The sequence below is a fragment of the Schistocerca gregaria genome, chromosome 5, assembly GCF_023897955.1.
Source record: "Schistocerca gregaria isolate iqSchGreg1 chromosome 5, iqSchGreg1.2, whole genome shotgun sequence".
Classification (NCBI taxonomy): domain Eukaryota; kingdom Metazoa; phylum Arthropoda; class Insecta; order Orthoptera; family Acrididae; genus Schistocerca; species Schistocerca gregaria.
In genome coordinates, this window is record NC_064924.1 from 593,765,816 (window position 1) to 593,789,782 (window position 23,967).

The window sequence follows — 23,967 nt, forward strand, 5'->3', positions numbered from 1 at the left end:
AACAATCAAACTAAGGTTCAGCACATCGTACACGAGACCGAAGGCCCATGAAATTGAACGGTATCTTCCAGATATCACGCACATCGAACCGCAAGAACTGATAGGCGTTCATTTGCCTGTTGTATCCAGCACTGTGGTGTTACAGAGGATTGTTGAAAATCTGTTGTACTTCTCAGGTAAGAAATGAGAAGGTTCTGAGCAGAATTGGAGAGAAAGAAATATGTGTAAAACACTAGAGAGACAGAATGTTAAGGGATCAGGGACTTGTAGAAGGTAAAAACTGTAGAGGGAAACAGAATTTAAGTACGCCCAGAAAATAACTCAGGAAGTAGATTGCCACTGCTACTCCGAGACGAAGACACTGTCACCGGAGAGGAATTCGTGGCAGACCGCATCAAAGCACCACACAAGTCAGAAGACTGATGACTCAAAATCAATAAATAATAAATAAAAAATAAAGAAAACGAGGAAAGTAATTCTTCATTTGAACAAAGTAACGGATGCTATCGATAAGGCTTCTCAAATTGATTCGATATTTCTATATTTCCAGAAGACGTGAGACTCCGTTCATCAAAAAGGCGTCTAATAAAACTGCTTGTTATGGGGTATCGCCTCAGTTGTGGGACTGTATATGTGATTTTCCACTCAGAAATGTCATAGTACCTAGTGACAGATGGAAAATCGCCGAATAAAGGAGAAATAATATCCACGTGTCCGCAATGAAGTCTTATAGTTCGCTGCTGTTCGTAATTTACATAAGTAATTAACGAGACAGTGTTGGTAGTCCTCTTAGATTGTGTTGCAAATGTTATTTAACGTATAGTAAAGTCATCAGAAGACCAAATCCAACTGAAAAACTATTATAAAAATATCTGATTAATGGAAATAGTGGCAATTGTGTCTGAATATGGAAAAGTGTGAGGTCATTCACATGAGTACGAAATGAAATCTGTTAAATTTCGGGTACACGATAAACCACACAAATTTAAAAGACTGTCGATTCAAGTAAATACCTAGGAATTACAATTACGAGCGGATGAAACTGGAAAGAATAGATTAAGAACATAGTGCAGAAGGCAAACCAACGACTAACGTTCCTTGGCAACACACTCGTAAAATGTCGCAGTAGTACTAATAAGAGTAGCTACATTACGCTAGAGTGTTACTGTGCGGCATGGAATGCTCTCCAGACTGTTATGACGGAAGACACTGTAAAAGTCCAAAGAAAGGCAGCTTGTTTTTTATTATAGTAAAATAGGGAAGAGAGCCTGACAAACATCATATGCGATTGGGGGTGGTGATCATTAAGCCGAAGGCGTTTTCTGTTGCGATACGCTTTTTCTACCAAATTTGAGTCACCTACTTTCCTCTCTGAACATGAAAATATTTTATCGTCGCCTAACTGTCTAGAGAGAAATGATCATCGTAATAAAATTACGGAAAGCAAAGCTCCTACCGAGAGATTAAGGTGTCCTTTTTCCCACGCTATTTTAGAGAGTGTAACTGTAGACAAGTAGAGCGGAGTTGTTTCAGAGAACTCGCTGCCACGCACTTGAGAGTTAGTAGCACAGTAGTCACGAAGACTTAAGTCAATACAGTCATAATATACACGCATAAATTAAAAAGTACAACATTTTTCGATTTGTGAAAGTCGTTTTCGCCTCTGGCAGGTAGTTTCCTACGCGTCTCATTCATATTCAGGAAGAGTCTGTCACTTCAGTCCTAAGAAGGAACTCGAGATAACTGCCATGGAACCAATCGTATTAATATAAAAACATTTATTATCTGCTTACCATGTTTATTTTCCAAGTTACAGACGTTGTTCAGTGTGACGACCAACTGCGTCTAGGGCCGCCTGGAACCGTACTGGAGATACCATTTCGGAAATGTTCAGCTGTCGTGACGCAGATCGTACGCTGCTTGAAGATCGTACGTTACGTGGCAAAAATTTGTTGCGTAGCTGTCTGCCAGCCACTCCAAGGAGCAGTTTCCAAATCGACAGTTAATTTGAATTTCCGAAAAATGTTCTTTTCCGTATTCCTGTAATGCGTCGATACTCGAGAAGAACAGCAGTACTGTTACCGTTTTTTTCACAAAACAACTTTATAACTAAAACTCTGTACAACCTTTCCAAACACCTGTCGACTGTCTTCAGTTGTTGGTACACATCGTGTTTGAACTCTACGTCGCCATACGAGTGCCATCACCTAATGGAAAGTCGTGACACTGTCACTTTTATTTACCAACTTAAATCTTGCAGGGTACAGTCTGAACGCCATTTTTATAAACGTTGGTACCCATATGGCAAACAGTCTGCCATCTACACTGACTGAAGGAGCGAAAGGTTAATTATCACCACCTATTATTTCGTGAATCTCGGAGTGCTGCATGTAAATCTCTGAGAAAAATCTTATAGCGTTTTCCTGAAAGAGTGGCCAATTAAGGTGACTTACAATCATGTTACCAAATATTTGTGAAATCTTATTTTTGGTTACATCCGTAACTGTTAATTATATCCAAAACCGTATTATTACTTCATTTATAGGATATAAAACCCTTCTTTCACGTACGTCACGAACTATCATTATATATTTGGTAATAATTTTTCAGAAAGGCTGGTATTATTTGTGGAATATCCTCACGCTCAGGCCTTCTCAGACAAACAGCATGTTTCGAAGCACTTCACCGGCGCGGGAAAATATATTCTACGTTCAAGAAAATATTTTACATATTTTTTAGTTTTGTTTGACTTGTGTAGGGTTTTAATTATAAAAAGCCCGTCTTCTTCTTCATTTCAAAGCTTAGGCCATATGCCTTTTCGGCCTTCACATCTTTAGAGCCATCTTTTTCTACATTCTTTCATTTCCCTGAGGGCTTGTATTTCTAGAGGCCAGTATTCTGTTTCTTCGATACGTTCTACATGTAGCCTCCATTACTCCCACTAGTCTTCCACCTCTTGATTTAAATTAAATATTGCTAATTGAAGGACACGGCCGTAAACAATTCCAATGGACAAGTTGATTACTCCGCATTCAATATCAAATAAAATCTCATAAATAAGACGTTGGTTGAAAATCATTATGGTTTTATTATTCATGTAAGTGGATGTTTTTAAAAGTATTCTATAGTAACTACTTACATTTAAAACTATAAATTATATCCCAAAATGTATTCTTAAAAATACATCAACGGGTACTTAACAAAGTTTACTTGGTAAGTGAGTACAATGCATTTGAGATAGCGGTGACTGATTACTTGCTGAGCGAGTTAACATGTATTTAATGCCTAACCTCTCAAAAATACAAATTAAAGTGGCTATAGTGCTTCGGTTTAGGATACTAAGATTTACGTTACAAATGTTTGCAACAACGAAGTGTATATATATCAAAAATAAACCTACGATTGAGCACAATACAAAGTTAATTGTTTTGTTGCCCTGTTATATCCCATAAACATTATTAGGGATGGACGTTAACATTTATTGCTTCACATTATCATGTAAACTCACATAACCTTTGCCAAAGGACTGAGTATAACATTGTTTACTTCCTTAAGTAGTGATTCACATTTACTTGATTAGTAACCATTTTTAAACAGCATTGGCGTTCATGGACATATTTAGGATCTTCATATGACAGCTAGTTACCTACATCACGGCAAGGGACTCAACATAACATTGTTTACTTTCATAAATAATGATTCACATTTATTTGATTAGCAACCCTTTTTAAAGAGCATTTGCATTCATATGCATATTCAGGATCTTCATATGACAACTAGTTATCTACATTATCCTCCGATTTGTAGAATTCGGCCCTAAAACACATTATCTTGGCACGAATGCCGCACAGCTTACTACTAATAGCAGCCACGTTTTGCATTTACCACTGAAGGCATGCACATGTCCTAAGCTGCTATTAGTGAAAATCTGGAATTAGAGATGGGTCTACCACCTATGGGTTTATCGTGGAGCTACCAAATACAGGTAATACAAAGTAGTTCACATACCACGTTTCACATGCAAGAACTCTGTTTCTCCTCGATTATGCGTTACAGTTGATCACATCCAAGGTGTTCAATTCTTCTCTTATATTCTCGTTTCTTATAACATCTTTCACTGAGATACCTCTGACAGATCTTAATGTTTCTTTGATTCGATGGTATTCTGCTTTAATCTTTCTCTTTTTCGATCCAGGGTTCACGGCCATGTAGCTAAATAGGCACAGTTACTTTTCCGACAACCTTCATTTTTGTGTCCTTCCTCGTCTAGTTCTTCAAGGAATTATTTGTATTTCCGGATGTATACGGAAATTTATTAATTTTATTCTGTTTATCATTATCCTTATTTAAGTTCATATCACACACCACATATATAATGGGCAATGGAAAAGATTCCGTTCGAGGCCCCAAAGTGCCGAATCGTGATGCCAATGAGACTAAATTGCCCGTTAGCCTTAACGCAACCATCCCACCAACACACCAGCTTGAATATACCCGTCTGGCTGAACAACGTGTCTTGCTGAGTGAAGAAGTATTTTAACTGGACTCTGTACGCCAATGTCCGACAGATATCCTCAACAATTCTAGGTCTTTTTCTAAATAATCTAAGGCTTAATATTCGCAAGAGGAGATACCAGGACCATATGGCGTGTGCTCGTGTCTCTCCTGCCTAGGTTGGCGTAACGTCCGTGTTACAACATATGCAACATGGGCAAGTGCGTTATCATGTGCCTGTAGCATCCATCTCGCACGGTGGTTCCCGGAATACCTGTGGAACCCACTTCTCTTGGGTCTCCGAACCGGTGTGACAAGAACTAAGCTCGATACACTAACAATACCCATGTAGACCACTGTGGTGAGGCCACTGGATGCTTTTAAACGACTGACCCCGTTATATGCTGTCCCATTGACCGCAACATTTGGTAATAGCGTCTCCATAGATCACTTACTCCCATTTACTGCACGAACGTCGGGAAGACACGACAGCTGCACTGCTTCATTACCTACATGAAGGTGTTTATATACCAGCATCGGTGTCACGCTACGTTGCGTATATTCTACAGTAATGCCATCAACCGGATGCTTTTTCGTCACTCCGTATATGAAACTGTGGACACAAGATTGGACATATAGGACATAAGCAATTCATGATAATTAATTTAGTTGTACTAATTGCTTATTCAAATCACAACCGGTTTCGATATTTTAAAACCCATCTTCAGGTGTGTGAATTTTACGTAGTGAAATTATTGTATTTGGAGCCCTTGCACTGAATGGTCCGAACGCACGTCATGTGTTACCAAATACAATAAATTTCAAACACCTGAAGATGGAATTTTAAAATCCCGAAACCACCCGTATCTTGTCTTCAATTAACAGTTTCTCATTTGGTTGCATGTTTTCACAGTGGGCCATATCTTATTTCTGCTGGCGGATATCTGCACATTGTACCATTATTGTCTTCATAATTCACATACCTTAGCACCGAATGTTGTAAGTTTGATTTATTATTGCCTTATTAAGACTACAAATTGTTCAAATGTGTGTGATATATTATGGGACTTAACTGCCGAGGTCATCAGTCTCTAAGCTTCCACACTACTTAACCTAAATTATCGTAAGGACAAACACACACACACGCCAGAGGGAGGACTCGAACATCCGCCGGGATCAGCAGCACAGTCCATGACTGCAGCGCGTTAGGCCGCTCGGCTAATCTCGCGCGGCAGAGACTGCTTCATCTGCATATATCATAGCGTTCTTTACAGTTGTATGCATTGCTGTACTTCGTATTTCCATTTTCTTGTGATTACCTCAACATACATAGATGTTAAAGAGTGACGTTGAGAGATTATATCGTTGTCTCCCGCCTTGATCTGTTATTATTCCTTGTGTTTTTGAGCTGCCTTTGTTTACATTTATTTTTGAACCGTCATGTAATGTTTTAATTGCTTGTATAAGAAGTATGCCATATCCTCTTTCTTGTATTATTGTCTATTGTTTCTAATGACTGAGTCATAAGCTTTCACGCAGACATTTGAAGTAACATGTGTTTGTTCACTGACTTCGCGTCGTTATCCTAAAATTCATTTAATTCGAAAAATATTATTGTTCTGGTAGCATCAGTTCCTATATACATAATGCCCTTCTTTTAGGCATACGTCTGCTACTGCTCTCAAATGATTGGTATTATTGAGATTCATTTATAAACATCTTTCGAAGCTGTTATACCCGTATAATCGTTGTATTATTATGTTAAGCCGGCCGCAGTGGTATCGTGGTTCTAGGCGCGCAGTCCGGAGCCGTGCGACTGCTACGGTCGCAGGTCCGAATCCTGCCTCGGACATGGATGTGTGTGATGTCCGTAGGTTAGTTAGGTTTAAGTAGTTCTACGTTCTAGGGGACTGATGACCACAGCAGTTGAGTCCCATAGTGCTCAGAGCCATTCGAACCATTTTTTTTAATTATAATGTTAACTGGGGGCCTAGAAACAACAGAGAGGCCCTGTCTCTGCCATAGCCGGAGTGGTCCACAACCCCACGACTACCGCAGTTCACGTCACCTATCCGCGGCCACACACCGAACCACTGTTTCAGGCTTATTGTGCGGTTCGGCCCGCGGTTCCCCCCCCCCCCACCCCCCCCCCCCACCCCCCCCCCACCCCCGCCGCTCAGGGAACGTCTCTATTCAGACGAGTGTGACCCCTACGTCTGCGTGTTAGAGTAATGGTGGTGTAGGCTAACGTGGAGAACTTGTTTGCGTTTGCGCAGCATTCGCCGACGTAGTGTAGCTCAGGCAGAATAAGGGGAACCAGCCCGCATTCGCCGAGGTAGATGGAAAACCGCCTAAAAACCATCCACCGACTGGCCGGCCCACCGGACCCCTGACACTAATCCGCAGGGCACATTCATGTCGGAGACCAGGCGCTCCTTCCCAATCCGGAAAGCCGTACGTTCACGGCCATGTAGTAAAATCCCTTCTAAAAAAAGTAGAAGTTACCTTTGCCCGCTGTTTCCCTTACGATTTTGTAACTTCGCCAGCAACCAGTGAATTAGGGTTAAACCTTTAACTAACATTGCGTCCCTCGACTCTTCCATGTATTATATATATGTCCTAAACCTGCTGGAGCTCGACGAAGGTGCTTGAGCCGACTGTCTCATTACACTGGTCATTCTTGTATTCCGCATACTTGTTTCAGGAGTTTCATCAAATCGTTATGCCTTACAAAGTTAATCTGTAGTTCTGAATGGATGGGCGGAGTGGCCGAGCTGTTCTAGGCGCTACAGTCTGGAGCCACGCGACCGCTACGGTCGCAGGTTCAAATCCTGCTTTGGGCACGGATGTGTGTGATGTCCTTACGTTGGTTAGGTTTACGTAGTTCTAAGATCTAGGGGACTGGTGATCTCAGAGAGTATGTCCCATAGTGCTTAGAGCCATTTGAACCATTGTTTGTTCTGAATGAATAACTGTTTAAGCTTCCACCATGAAAGCCCTTACAACTGTTTCTTTTCTTCTACCTCTATTTCACCGTGATTTCTGATTGCTGTAACTAGATTGCAAACCGTACCAGCTGCCGCAGTGAGCTCCTGGATACACCCTCCCCACTCCCCCACCTTCCACCACGAATAGACTCCCGTATTGTAAGCCTGCCTCTGACATCAGAACGGACGGTTCCGTTTATTGCATCCGTTGCGCTCACCGCGGACGAATTTAGAGGCGGATCACGTGACTGACAACAGCACTTGTTGTAATCCCGCATGCCGCTACCACAAGTTTTTTTGCAAATCTGTGTACGTCAAATCCTTGCACCGATGTCGATTGGGAGTCACATTCTTCTACACGGTCTCCTTAATTCGTGCAACATTCAGTATATAATAAGAATTGGGGGAATTCCTTAACACTTAAAGTTTCCTCTTCTTTTCGACAGGAACGTCGCAGACAGTTCTTTCTCCACTTCATTTTTCTTACGTGCTGAAGGAACCTTTTGCTTTCTATTCGAGCAAGTAGTCAAGTTGCAGAGACTGCCGTCTACAATATACAGATAAAGGATGAAAGAACATTATCACCCTGGAAGTTATAAGTTTTGCTTTTAAGCTGAAATACTTCACTAAAGACAATTTGGTTGGACTCTTACTCAATTCTTCATACGCATTTGAACAAATTCAAAGAGTCAGCCTTGTTCAAGAATCGAGTTGCCGTCACGTCTTCGTTTGAGGCACCTGCATAACTACTGGAATTCACGATATCCAGTGATTTAGGGTGCTATATGACAAGTTCCTTTATTTGGATAGAGGCTTATGGGGCCTCAAGGTGGCAAAATGAAATTCCGAAACTGGTTGCTTTCAGAATAAAATGAAATATCTTAATGTATACAGCTGTTGTTGAATATTATTGTCACTGAAGTTTATTTACCCGTCGATGTCCCCTGGCCGTGATGGATGAACAGATATTGTTGAAGGATGTCTGATCTTTTCCCTATCTAGGTAGGGCTTGTTACGAAAACAAATTCGGCGTCGATTGAACATTCACATCGTGGCCGTAGCTTGACGCTATTTAAGGAAATTTCCCTACGGGAATAATTTTACAGTTAGTTGTTTTTCAACAAGTGTGTCATCACATTTTTGTGTGTATTCGTTAATATCTTTCTACGTACTAAATATTGCTTAGACCAAGACAGCAAAGTATATATTTTGTGACTGAGTCTTCCAAAGTTCGGTGTAGAGCTTAAACTAGCTGACATCTATAGCCTATGTTCAATACTCTCCATATCTGCTTCTCCTGTACCATCAAATGTTTCAAAACACAATGAAACTGTACAACATCAAATTTAGTAAAGAATAATTGAAGGTGAATTTAACTTCTACTTATGTCTAAGGGAATGTTAGTGTAACTGATAAAGCGTTTAAATGAGTGAAAACATATGAAAACCGTTAGAGAGTGACGTTTTGAAATTCATATGAAATATGAATACGTATCCTTCCCTCATTTCGATTTGTTGCGTGTTACATCTTTGTTCCTAGTTTCTCCTCTGATCTGTTGATCATACCTGTACCTTTGGAGTTAATTTGACACTTGATACGTTTCAATTAATACAATTTTGCGTGCTGTTATTACGTGGTCAATATTCGAACAGTTCTGCATCAAAGGAAGGAAAATTCGATTCATCTGTTGGAATACTTCATTGAGTGGAACCATAGTGAACAGCGACACCACATCTAAACTATGTAATATGTTCTCCGGCTATACCACTATGCCGTTTAATTTACTGATAAAATGAGCCGAATTTTTACGAGAGCGGATTCAATAGACCCGCGGGGACGTGGGAAGTGTATACTGTAAGTTAGTGTCTCTCCATTGTAAGAGGTCCAAAATTAAATAATTTGTTGCTAGCGCACTCGAGCTGATGTAATTTCGATGTATTGCTCACGCGCTGCCTGCGATATGTAAGCTAGAAGAGAATCTGAGACCAAAGAGCAGTATTGACTGCAGTAAGAACTGTGTGTTAGTAGCAATAAGTTGTTGCTAGCGAGCAGTCGTGTCTGGTGTATCGTGTTGGCTGGGCCGGTCGTGTGCAGCGATGGCGGAGCCTGAGCGTTGTAGGATAAGGTAAAAGCAGCCACGCACATATGTAGTATTGTGACGTCAAGTCCCATGTAAATGTTTCAAAAAAAAATCTGTTAATAATAATCTTTCTCATAAAAAGTAACTTTTGACATTCATCTTAATTTAAAGAATTAACTAATTTCTCTAATCCTTGGACATCCCGATTATTGAAAAGAATAATCAGTTCTTTCCTTTTATATAAGAGAAATCTATCGGCCAGCATTGCATTTAGCTGCGCCAGGAAAATGTCTTATAGGAGCAGATGTATATGCTTTATCCAGCGATCTAATTAAGGTAAGATACTTCAGTTTATTCAGAATGATGTATCAGGGCCATGACGCACCATTGCTGACGTCCAAAATGTGCCAGGTTAAATTGACTGTCAATTATTGAACCCACATTTTTTATTGAGAGATTAGTCACATTTTATTATCGATACGTTACGCAATTTTCCTGTTGGTAGGTTGTATTGAATGCGAACGACACAATTGTATTTTTTACTGTTTAGCGGTTTAGGAATTTTTCTGTTTTGAGGTTACACTAAATGAGAATATTATTCATATTATTTTATTTTGTGAGGAGGTTACACCATATAACTATCTGCAACCAATTATGTAGTGGTGACTGGGATAGAAAAGACAGACTGTTACACGTTACTATTAGGAATTGTATGTCAATATCATTAAATAGACAGAGGAAGAAATTTAGTAATTTGTAACCTAATAAGTCGATCCACCATATAGATGCTTCCCGCGCTATTACCAATTTATTCGGACGGTCTATATCTGGTGTGTCTGTTGAATCCGCTCTCGTAATAATTTTACACGTTTTATTAGTAAATTAAATGGAGTAGTGGTACAGCCGGAGGACATATTAGATAGTAGAGATGTGGTGTCGCTATTCACTATGGTTCCAGTCAATGAAGTGTTGCAACAGCAGAATCGGATTTTTCCTCCCGATGTTGCAGAACTGTTTAAATATTTCCTCACAACCACGTATTTCAAAAGTAACGAAGAGTTCTGTGAACAGATGGATGGTGTCGCTATAAAACGGAAATGCCGTGTGGCTAGGTCCTCCCGTCGAGTAGACCGTTCGCCTAATGCTAGTCTTTCGAGTTGCCGCCACTTTGGCGACTTGGGTGTCGATGGGGGTGAAATGATGATCATAAGAACAACACAACACTCAGTCCCTAAGCGGAGAAAATCGCCAAACCAGCCGAGAATCGAACCTTGGCCGTTAGGTATGACATTCCGTCGCGCTGACCACTCAAGTACAAGGGGCGGATGGGGTCACTAAGAGGAGCGACACTCTTTATGGAAAAATTCGAGGAGCATGCATTGGAAACTGCCAACAAGAAACTGAATATCTGGTTCCGTTCCGAGGACGAAATGTTTGTTCTGTGGCGACATGGTATGGACGAACTGGATCGTTCACAAACATCGGAAGGGAATAAATCTGAAGATTCAGTTTACCACCGAGGAGTCGAGGAGGAGGCCAGCGGAAGGTAAAATTTTCTTGATGTATTAGTTTTCTAGAAAGAAGATGGTAGCTTTTGCCACACAGTTTACCGAAAACGCAAGTACTTATACCGTTACCTACACCTGGAATTCGAACCACTACCCACAACAAAAGAGAGGCGTCAAAAAAACCTTCACGGATAGAGCAAGGAAAATCTGAGAACCAGAGATGCGTGACGCAGAATTAATACCTCTCACCAATGCATTGCTCAATAGTGGTTATTCGTTCGCTGACGTGAAAAGAGCGTTAAGACCACGGCGTAGAAATTACAGCGATGCTCAGGCGCCGGCGATATCTAAAGTTTTACTGCAATTCATTAAGGACGTGACTGACCGCATAGGTAAAATCCTGAAAAAGCGGATCATCGCTGTAATCAACACACCAACACGGAATACACAAGACCACCTAGTATCTGCTAAGGATGCTCACCATCTGCTGGATAAAGCTGGAATTTAAAGGATTCCATATAATAGTGGGTAGTTGTACGTGGGTAACTGTCGAAAAACGACTCGAAGAGGACAAGAACTGCTGAAGAGGGGAGATAGACAGGCCAGCTGTTGCGGAACATGCCTTACAGCTAGAAGACCACCACATTCATTTTGTTTGGGCTGAAGTACTGGCAGCACAAGAGAATACGATGACAGGCTATGCAGGCAGGCCATGGAGATGGAAAAATACCCAAGGGAACTCAGTAGGAAGGAGGAGGGCGTGAAACTGAATGACAAATAAAATGTGCGCCTGTCTTCCACCACTGGATGGTAACAACAGCGGACGACGGACGCCAATTGCGCCGGCGTATTAAAAATGTCTGACATCACGCCACTACGCGGAAGGTCGTGGAAGTGGTATTTTGGTATAGTCAGTAGCGAGACAGGGTTAGAATCGGACATTCAACAAAGCTACGATCCCCCTTGAAAATGTACTTCGCAAATGCGGACGCAACGTAGGGTTTAAGGTAAAATCCAGTTGTCCACCGTATTTTACTCCGGAACATTTTATTAATTGTGACATTTCCGAACGTTAATGATTAATTTTCGAACTGAAACGTTGCCTGCAACACTCATAAGAAATTTGATTTGCACTCTACCTTTTAGTTGCATCCTCCCTGGAAAATGATATTGGAGGATAGGTAACATTACATCAAAATGTTGTGCTGCCTTATGGTTACGCATTAGACCATAGTGGAAGGTAGGAACTGTGCTATGAACTTCTATTGCCACTTTGGGTGATATTCAGTATTTGATTCGGTGAATTCATCTGTACCACAAGGACATTCATTCCGAGCTCAAGGGGGCGGGGGGGAGGACGCCAAAAGGACCGACTTGGAGCAGGAGAGGCACAACAGAACATTTTATTTTCTACTGTCTATACTTTTATAATAAATTCATAAAACTTTGTCAGCATGACCAGAGAGGATCATGGATTCAAACGTATATCTGTGGAAGTGCAAAAATATAGCAAAATAACTTTTTTTATATATGAAATTTCATAATTTTTTCACTTACTGTCGGTTGCATTTGTTGCTATAGGTACATTTGTCTTCACAAGTAAGAGAGATTCTTTGATGAATTTTGCACAGCATACAAACCATACTTACAGGTGTATGAATCTCAAGAATTTTCCAAATCTATTAAAACTTTGGTAAAAATTGAGATAATTAACTACGAAATAAGATTTTTTTCTAAACATAAAGTTTAAAACGTAACAGCTCATTCATTTTTTTGTATATTAAATAGATTCTAGAGTTTCAGACACTTGTAAGTATGGTTTGTGTGCTGTGCAAAATTCATTGAACAGTCTCTCTTACTTATGAAGAAAAGTGTACCTATAGCAACAAATGCAGCCAACAGTAAGTGAAAAAAATGATGAAATTTAGCATGTAAATAATTATTTTGTTATGTTCTTGATCTTAAGCTGCTACGAGCGCGAATCCTGAATTCTACCTGGTCGTGCTGACAAAGTTTTATGAATTTACTTGTAAAAGTATAGACAGTGGAAATAAAAATGTCCTCTGGTGCTTCTCCTGCTCCAAGTAAGCCCGCCTGACGTCCTACCCCTCTTAATGAGCTCACTTTTCTATTGCGGTAGACCGCAAGTGTAAAGTAAAAGTAATCCATTTGGCAAAGAAATATTGAGAGTTTCAGTGGAAAATGCGTTTACTTTCATACAGATTCGCAATTATGATAACGCACTTTGGCTATTGGATTTTTTCTAGACTTGAATTGGTCTACTGCATGGTCCGGATAATATCAATCTGTAGTCGCCATCAGGCTTTAATGAAGTAAAAGGTTGTCAAAGCTATTATTTTGACTTGAGAATCATCATGAAAAGTAAGGTTTATCATCTGGCGAATGGATGACCTTCCAGTAGTCAAGCTACATATCCATTTTCCCATAGCCCAGAAAATTTCTTAAGCCTTTTTCCTTTAATTCACGAACAAATCATGTCCACCATTCACAAGGTATATTTCATCCTAGTTGTAGGTAGTAAATCTGTGAAATCCTTTTACACGCCTAAAGCAGAAATTATTGCCGTTCCGATGGATGAAATCAACTTGTTTGCTCTCTGCGCAGGGTTTTCAGATGTCATGAAATGGTTAATTTTTGTTTCAGTGTAAAGATAAATTGTGGAGCTGGAATTCTCAGCACAGGATATGGTAAATTTATCACTTTTTTCTAACAAGAACCATATTATCTGCCGATCAGTGGGAAATGGACTACAGCCGATTACGCAACCGTCTCAACTTTCTAGTGTCCAAAGACATTTCACCGAACTTTTGTCATCATCAGCAGGTAACGCTTTATTTAAGTCTCGAAAATGCAGCCAGATGTACGCAACAGTTACTAAAATTGAAATTAGTCATGTGATATTATTTATCTATTGTGATTCTCCAGAAGACTATCTCATTTCAAACAACATAACATTCTTTTTAATTTCTTTGGTCTCTTAAAAGTCACTTTCAGTGTAAGTCTGTAGTGCGAAAACATTTCTCGACAGTAATTTATGACTACTTGACTTTTTTCGTTAGTATTGTTGTCATCTAAATATTTATCTCTGGCAGAAGTTCGCACAGAAGCACATACGAACCTAACGCAATATCACAAATTGCAGTTGACAATATTTTTAATACCCAAGTGATAGTGAAACGCAAGTCTAAAGCAGCTACACGGGTAAAGAATGAATAGGACTTACGCACACAAGACCCTCCACAATAACACTGAAAAATTCAACGCAATAGCAACGGAAACACGTGGGACATAGCCGAAGAGGAGTCCACTCATATAACGAAATGATGTTACCTATAAGAGATAGCCCATAAACAACATAACGTTTTAAAGAAAGAGGACTTCAAATAAGATGTCAAAGACACAAAATTACACAGCAAAAACTCATAACAGTGGAGGCACCAATTGTCAAATTCACTGGATCAGCCACAGATCAAGTTATGTTACAGCTTAAGAGTTTAATGAAGGACGGTAGATTCTCAACGAAAGAAATCGGTAGTATTAATTCATTTGTTACTCGTACTGGATCACCGGATCATCTATTAAGAAAGCACAGTCTACTCAAAGGTGCAAAAAATGCACTCCCATCCCTAGTGGCACTGCTTACTATGTGTTTTAATTTACCGTATTCGTAACCCTGTGAATTATGAATATAATTAATTAAATTTTAGAGGGGCATGGCATTACAGTTTAGTTATATGTGACTGTAGTCTGTTAATTGCCCAATAGGCAGTGATGTATACTGATACACAGAATTTTCGGTCAACAACCCTGCTTCCGCTCTCTGCCCTGTGCATAGCGTACTTGCTCGCGAAATGTGCCGTTATTCAAACAACGGAGACGCAATGAAATGAAAATAAAGGTAAAACAAACATGAGGCGCGTAGTGGCCGGCACATACCGATCCAGATGACATACGTTTTTCTCCAGTTAATGCAAACACGCGCAAAGCTGATTCATAAACAAGGATGTATTATTCTGCACGAATATTTTCCGAAATTTTTTATTGTTTATCTTTTGTTTTCTACTCCGTACGTCGTGAAACTTACACGCACTCTAACTAATTTTCTTCTAGTACTACCTGGAATTGGAATAGCGTAATATACAATAATCTTTCCTCTTATATTGCGTTCACGAATTGTGCTAATGTTTCGTTTGCTCTTTGTCGTTTGTTTAATGTGGCAGAAATATGATTTTACGTAAACAGTTAGTTATAGTCCAAAGAATACAGTTTGACAATCAGTGTTTCCCTCTCTAAACTCAATCGATAACCTATCAGTAAAGACCTCGAATTATATATACCTAGGACCATAGAAAATTATTCAATGCTATTATAACCAGATCAACTTCCAGAAATTAACGTAGCTTTGTCCTTATTATCCACAACAATTGTCACCATGTCAGATAAGGCTTTGTTCAAGAGTTACATGCTACAAACGTATGCAGTTGTCGTGACAGTTTCTGCAACCTCAGAGCATGACTCAGCTTCAAAATGTAAATGAAAGAAAAATCGGCAGAACAATTTGACTCGTAAGTTACGAGAACATCCTTGTACCGATGCCCAACTTGCAAACCTCAATATTGAAGTTAATCTAATCGTCATCTACATTTTCAGTAAAAGGATATTCGTATTTACCAGCAAAACAACCTTAGTGTTTTGGTTGACATGTAATTATAATTATTAAAAGATTAATTCATATATTTGAGTAGATAAAAATGTCTGTATTACTTTTTAGTGCTTTATCCACCCTCAAAAACTGTAACAGCAGTTCAAAAAATCAACAGTGAGCAAATTAATTTTAATTCATGAATGGTTGCAGCCAACTAGTTCTTTTCTTTAGAAGATTAAAATTATTGCGTTGATAGCGAGCCTCAAACATAACCTGGTGTATGCAGCATATTACTGTAGTCGCAACTGTGGCTGATACAAAACAAATACGATATGTGGAAACTAAACAACAAATGCAGGAATGTTAGTCCTTGCATTAGGTTTGCATTTGTTTGGTTTCCTTATACTATATTTTTGATGGCAAATGCAGTTGCGATTTCAGTTACTTGCTGCAAACATCTGTTTATTTTCTATGGTCGCTAATAATGGGATGATTTTAATCTTATAAAGATGCCTGAAACTGGTCAAGAAATACAATTGATTTGCTGCAACTGGCAACTGATTTTTCGACGACTATATTACTTTTGTTAGTGTTGTCTGCCTGCTAAAGGTAAGTAGAACATGACAAAGGCGTTCAGTACCAATGAGTTATTGAATTTTCTCATTTTGTAAAGACAGAAGAAGGGATCTGTATTACTTGCTAAAAGAAAAAGAATCTAAAGCCAAGGTCGCATAAATGTTTCTTTGTTTAAAACAACCAATTTCTACAGATTTTGCTCTTATCTTCAAGGTCTTAAAAATCTTGTTGTCAGACGTGTTAACAACTTGGCGTGAGGTGCAATTAAAATTGAAAACGTTACATAAGAAGAACAGTTTTAAGACCTGAAGGTTACAGCAAAGTCTGTCTAAACTGGCTGTTTTACACAAAGAAATGTTTTTAAGTAATGATTTCTTTAAAATGAGAAGGACGTTGATGGCAAAAGGTCAAAGATAATTATAAATTTGCCATCTAAGAGACTTACGAGAAGACGCGAAATGATTGAAGTTTTGGGGCACAGATGTTATTGTGTGGAAATTAGTCGGAGTTAGACATAAAAGATCTTTTTTGGAGTAATCAGTTTGAATTTAATTTTGTTTATGAATAATTGCTAAAGCATACAAATTATTATAAATCACTGACTCGTTTAATGACGGTAATACTTAGGATTCTTGTTTTCAAGGTATTTTAATAATCTATCACATGTAGAAAACATTGTTTCAACTTGATTACCAAAAATTATTTACGAGAAGTAGTCCACTTCAGAAATGAGCAAGATGTGTTTCTACATAGACAGACTGTAAGTATTGACGTGAGACGAGCCCGGTATAGGTAGACTACATTCGCTGATTATGTTATAGGTTTAGTAGTATGTATGGAAACCTTCCTGGGTTTTGCTGATTTATCGAATCCAGGATGAAGAGATTATGAATTTTGCTGCTTCTTAGCAAGTCTCATGAAGACTAAATAAACCTTGGAATGAAATAGAGGTGGCCGCAAAATCGAAATGAGGTACACAGTTTTCTCCTTCATTATTTCAGTACCTATGTTTCATCTAGTATTAAAGAACTCTAGTTGTAATGGCTGCCTAAGGCAAACTAACAACATCGTCAGGTTTTTAATGGGTAGAAGTGATCGGAGGAGGATTTTGAACGTCACGCTTCTTTTCCCTATCAGAGTTCACTCCTTTCTGCTATCAGGTATATTCTTCGCAGTAGTGGAAACAAGAGTGAAGCATGTGTGTAGGCCTTACTCGATGAGGTGTGTTAATGGGAACGTAGCTCTAGTGTTCCCTTAGGATATTAGACAATTATTGTCGGTAAAAGTGAGAATGTTAATGATCACATCAAATGGTGGCCGAATCATTAATGAAATGGGTGTCCCATACATACCTCTATTAAGGACGTTCCTAGAGACACAATTTACTGGTCCATACGTTTTGTCACTACTCGTTTCTGCAGAGCATATCGCAATAGCTGTAGCAACGCTTGTCATTAAGGGAACTGTTAAACGTTGTTTCATCCTTGGGTCAACCTGCCCAAAAACATACCTGCTACACATCCTTATCCAAATGGTGTATGTCTGATCAATGAAAACATAATTAGACATACGTAAAATGCTCAAGTCATTCATATTCATTCATGAAGCAAAAGCGTTTAGTGAAAAAATTTGCACCTTGGGTAACAAAGCCAATTGAGTCAAATTTCCTCTTGATTCAGGAAAGTTCTTTTTCTTTATTATAGCGCCACTGATACTCTGTTCTTGGCGGTTAGAGCCCATGCCCGAGAGTTAACGTGTAAGTAGGCTGTTTAGGTTTTTATGTTGGTAATGCCATGTAGGACTCTGTATGAAAATCACTGACTGCGCATGTGCGGTCTGTGGCTGGTTTGCATCGTTGAAATGTTTGCTATTGTAGTGTTGGGCCATTGGATGTGAATAGCGCTTACCTTTGTGCAGTTGGAGGTCAGCCGTCAGCAGGTGTTGATATGGGGAGAGAGATGGCAGAGTTTTGAAAGCGGACGATGTGGACGTGTGTCAGTCAGGAAAACGGAATTTGTAACAGTGGATGTCATATATATTTGTAACAGTGGTATATATATGAACACTATTAAGGTAAATACATTGTTTGTTCTTTATTGAAATCTTTTATTTGCTAACTATGCCTATCAGTCGTTAGTGCCTTCAGTACTTAGAATCTTTTATTTAGCTGGCAGTATTGGTGCACGCTGTATTGCAGTAGTTCGAGTAACGAAGATTTTTGTGAGGTAAGTGACTCATGAAAGGTATAGATTATTGTTAATGCCATTCTTTTGTGGGGATTATTGAAAGTCAGATTTAGTTGCGCTAAAAACATTGTGTGTCAGTTTAGTGTTGATCCGAATAAGTAAAGAGAGAAATGTCTGAGTTCGTTCAGTTTTGCTCAACTGTTTGAAAATCATATAACGTAGAGGTTTACCAGCACAGCCATTTATAATTTTCCAAAGGGGAAGTATCATAGAGGCTAGAAGCATTACAGAAATGAGGCAGCCATGAGCTGGTTAGACATTGTTCCCCAAGAAACTACATGCTGGCCGCCATGTCCCCGCAAGGAACACCACTGGGCCATCCAGTACACTAAGTTACATCTCACTCACTCACTCAAACCGAAAACACGGTAGCCAGACTGTACCTGCTTAGCCTATGACTAACCCCCTCACGGCAATTCTACTGTGGCCAACGTGGAACAGAATGATGTCTTGGCAAATTAGGGGTTTCCGCCTGCAGCCAACTCTGAGACATACTCCAAGCCATCGACCCAAATGGGTCAGCCAGTCTCTTACACTAGATGCCCCATCCACTAGCAATGAACCCTTGAATTACATTCAAGTCCAGGAGCTGAATCGGTGACGTCCAGCTGGTGGATTAGCTGCTGCCTTTCTACCGACCGACATACGTCTATCTGGGCATGACTAGTTCGAAATTTGCTTGTGTGGGCACACACTACCACTGCAGGACACCGTCATTTCTGTTTCCGCAGGTGTCATTAGTTTATCACTGCACACCTAAGTGTTTCTTGGAATAAGCCAAACCTGGACACCAGTCACCGGGTCTGACCCAAGCAGAGACATGGACAGCTACCTGGGTCATAATGCTGACTCTATCCTACTGCGACTGAGCTATACGCCTCTCCACACTCTGGAGCCAGTAACGTCATAGCTCTAATGCTCTACAGATTTAATTTTCCTTTTGTTTTATTTATTGTTACACCGTTAAACTTCTGTAAATGTGTTTGATTGAATCGATAGCTCAAAATTGTATACTCTTTTCTTTGTAAAAACTTTGATGTCCTTTAGAGTGTAGGAATTATAATCTATGAGCAAATTATATATTTTGTCTTCCTCATATATTCTCTTGATTATCATTAAAGTTAAATGATATTACTTAAACAATTTTGTGTAGAACTACCAATATATACAAATGTTCTGCTTTATTTAAAATATTTGTTTGCTGTTACGTAAACTGCTGACGTTCACTTAGGGTTCTTAGTTATTTTGTATGTGAAAGGTGTTGTGGTTCCCCTCGGGAATGGAACTGTATAGCGCGCGCGAATTGTGGTTGGCCTAAGTAGAAAAGGTGGAACCAAGAGTAAGTCGGGGACCAGCTGCCAAACTGTCACCTGTTCATATAAAATTGGTATATTGTGCTGGTGCTGAGAGACGCTTTCCGTGCCAGTGTCCAATGCCTCGGATGGATGGATAAAGAGCTGGAACTATTCGGGAATTGATATCTATCACCGACACCAAAGAATGACAGAGTCCAGCAAATCTACCTGCAAATCCACGTACCAACATACAATCGCCACCACATTGTGAAGTCACTGAAATGGAACACTATAGTAATGTACAGTGAAGGTTCAGCTCATAGGATGTTATAGTGAACCCAAATATAAGGTAAAATTTGACCAAACTTTTGTAACTACCGTGATTTATCCTCAGTCACACATCCACGTAGTATCCATCGCACACTAAAGTGTTTACCGAGTGTCCTTTATCGAAGGAATATTAAAATTAATATGGCATTAGAGTGTGCTAAAATTATAATTGCTTGTTGAAAGGATCTTACAAATATCTCAAATTTGTGTTTAACTACAGTAAAACTTCTGAATAGCGACTCTTAAGAGTTATGTGTTCATACTTACTTGCCGCCCGATTTGCCGAACGGTTCTAGGCGCTAAAGTTAGGAACCGCGCGACCACTACGGTCGCAGGTTCGAATCCTGCCTCGGGCATGGATGTGATTGCTGTACTAAGGTTAGTTAGGTTTAAGAAGTTCTACGTTCTAGGGGACTGATAACCTCAGACGTTATGTCCCATAGTGCTCAGAGCCATATTTGCTAGGTACTTGTTTCTCTAACGTATCGAAAGTGTGTTTAGTTTGCTCTGCTACAGTGGTCAAGATTAAGCCCCCCCTCCATTGAGAGTAGTTCAAATGCACAAAGTTACTTAATTATAGAAAGTTTCAATTACTCTAGCTATTCAAGTCAAATTCTATACAATATTGGGATCCTCCTTTGTATTAAAAGTGCATATTAATGGCGTAACAGGACCAACAGTTGTCTATTGGGCTCATGCTAGACAACGATTAATACAAAGACCACTATTTATGAAAACAATAATTTCTTTATTCAAAAGACAGTGAGAAGTAACCTGTTAGTGAATTCCATTTAACTTTCATTCTAAATAAAAAAGTATTTAGCTGAGTGAGACTTAACCTGTGACAAGTTAATAATTTTGCAGTGAACTATATTTACAATTTTATGTCGGCTAGGAAAATGTTTGAAAAGTAATACTGAACCTATGTCAAATTTATGTTTATAGAGTGAATATTAATAGTAATGTTATATAGACCATGCAGTTTCAATAAGCCATGAAAGTAATAGTGTGTATTGTTATCTGTTATATTTATGCAAATAGTTTGCTCTGCTCTGTCAGCTTCCAATGTTACCGTGAACATATGCAGGTGTCAGAGTTCATTGCACTCGCGTGTGGCAAAGTATAGGTTGCGTTTGTCCGCTAGTTACACATACCTATTCTCTTGAACAAGAATGTCAACCATCCCATGCCTAATTTGGCTGGCGACCGTTTTCTTTATTCTTTGAATTGTGTAGATAGGTAAAATATTGTTTCTTACTGTTTAAATGTTTACGTAATTCTTACTTTCACTTCCGATAAGCCACCTCCGTTTGTTACAACACGGTCAACATGGTAAAATTCCTCTCAGAGAGTAACACTGCTCTGTAGCTTTACACCATAATTGCTTCAATAAGGTAGTTTTATTTCACGACCTGACTCCAACTTTAAGGTTATGGAATAACAGTAGCGGACAGGAGTGTTATACGTAGCTTTTCCGTGACAGGACTATCTGTTCGGTGGGGGCATAGTACGTAATAAACAAAATTTGGTATTTGATTGCACAAGCTACGTAAACGCTGTTGTAGTGTCATAAGCCTGCTTCTGATAATGCAACAACTGCTGTATATGATCAAATAAATAAACATATGTGTCACCTACATCAATCATTTATGAAGAGAAATTCACTTGGCTTCATGAACTTGCGGCCCTGCAATCAATTCGCATAACCGCTGATACCTGCAGTGCGCTTGTTAATTACAATAGCCAACATGGCCCCACTACAAATGGTGACACAAGTGATTTCTGACAACTAGAGTCAGAAATAGCTGACTGGTTTTAAGACTATATAGCTAACCACAATCTACAACAAAGGTGAGTGAAGTAAATTTTTTCCTTTTTCTCGTAGTGAATAAGCAAGAATGATGGCAGGTCACCTGGTTCTGTGTAGTAATTTGAGGGCTAGGTGTCACAGGCGGGATGCAGACTTAGTCTTGACTTAGTTTTGAGAATATGCAGGCATGCGTTCAGTTTGGTGTGCCGAATGTAATTCTTTAGAACAAAATGCACACTGTGCAGAATCAGCACAAATGACGTGTTATACTCGTCGTAGTCGGGGTCGTTGTGAATACACGTAACTGGTGATTAGACACAAGGATTAAAAAAGAGTTTACAGTGTCATGTTTGGAAACGTTTTTACCGTCCCCATTTCGTATCCTCCTCGCTCTCTGTGGGTATTCAATGTAAGTGTAGTCATGTCTGATCAAAAACAAATGACGTTGCCACTCAAAGAACGGTTGAGTCCTTCTTAGAAGAGCTAGTTCCGTTAACATCGCGTAATAAGTTTCTGCTTAAACAGCTAGACGTAGAATGTGACGGCAGTCTGACTGCTCCTTCATAGTATTTAGCTGTTGATAGTTTCGCTAATTCCTTCTCAGACAGAATACGAAGATAAGTACCAGCATCTGTAGATGACATGATGGCACCTGTAGGTCTAGGTTTCTGGACTCACGAGCGTTGTTTCAGATGACCAATTTCCACTTAAGAGGGTAAGCAGAAACGTAAGTTAAGTATCACGAGGACTTATGTAATGCTCTGACATTCGAGGAATTCAATGTTGTATGAGGCAGAAGAGCTGCAGATTCTATCACAAACAAGTAATAGGGTTGTGCAAAGACAAAATGAGTCTGTTGAGAAATTTGTGCATAGAATACGTAAGATTAATGTCAATACCGAGCAAATTCCATATAGTGACAAAACGAGTAGGTCACTCTGAAGGTAGCGGAACATAGCATATGAGATGCTCCCCTAAGGGCACTGCTACCTGATGTGTCAAGAAAGGCAGATGTATTATTTTCGAAGGGCATAGCTGTCGCCGGCAATATGGCCACAACGATGGAAGAAACAAACGTGGTAACTAAAGTTCGAGACGGAAGGAAAATCGTCTCCACTGACGTCTGAAATCTACCGATGTAAGAAAACTGGGGCACATGGAGCAATATTGCAGAAGAAAGGGACGTAACAGTGAAGGGCAAAGTGCAATTACACCATCACTAAACAGTAACACGAAGTCTAAACCTTCCAAACGGTGCTTTGGAAATAGGAAATTTGTGGTAAGGTCTGATGGGACCAAACTGCTGAGGTCATCGGTCCCTAAGCTTACGCTAAGGACAACACATCTCTGAGGGGGGGGGGGGGGGGGGGAGAGGGGGGATTGCCATGCGGACCGTGACAAGGACCCTTGACCGGGCGGCTACCCCACGCGGCACCGGTGCTTTCAGTAAGTTTTGATTCCTTAACAATACATGCTGAGGTGGAGTGTTCCTTTATTTACGAAACAGGTATTACAGAAAATACGTTTCTATCAGAAATAGGGAATCACTTGACCTTGGTAAATCGGGACATCTTGCGAAAGGGGCAGTTAAATCCAACTCGATATGTTATATGGGATGAGGGGAGCTGGGGTTGGGTTGGGGGCGATACTGATGTATGATCGTTCGGTCCAGTGATGTTAGGTTTTCAGGTTGGAGTACACGAATTGGAGGAAACGTGAACTTTTGTCCTACGTAGGTGAAGCGTAATGCGTGATACTAGGCTTAGATTTCCTGTCCACTCACGTTGTTTAAACGTAAGTTCTACGACACACCGTGGAGTTCAGGGAATATTGCTCCAACTAGAGAAAACTGTTGTCACTGACGTACTATCACACAGTTCATCTGTCATGAAAGACAAACCAATTAGACTGTGGGCAAGGTGATTCCGGTGGTATAGTTACAAAAGGTATGTTTAAATAGTTTTGAGTGACAGTA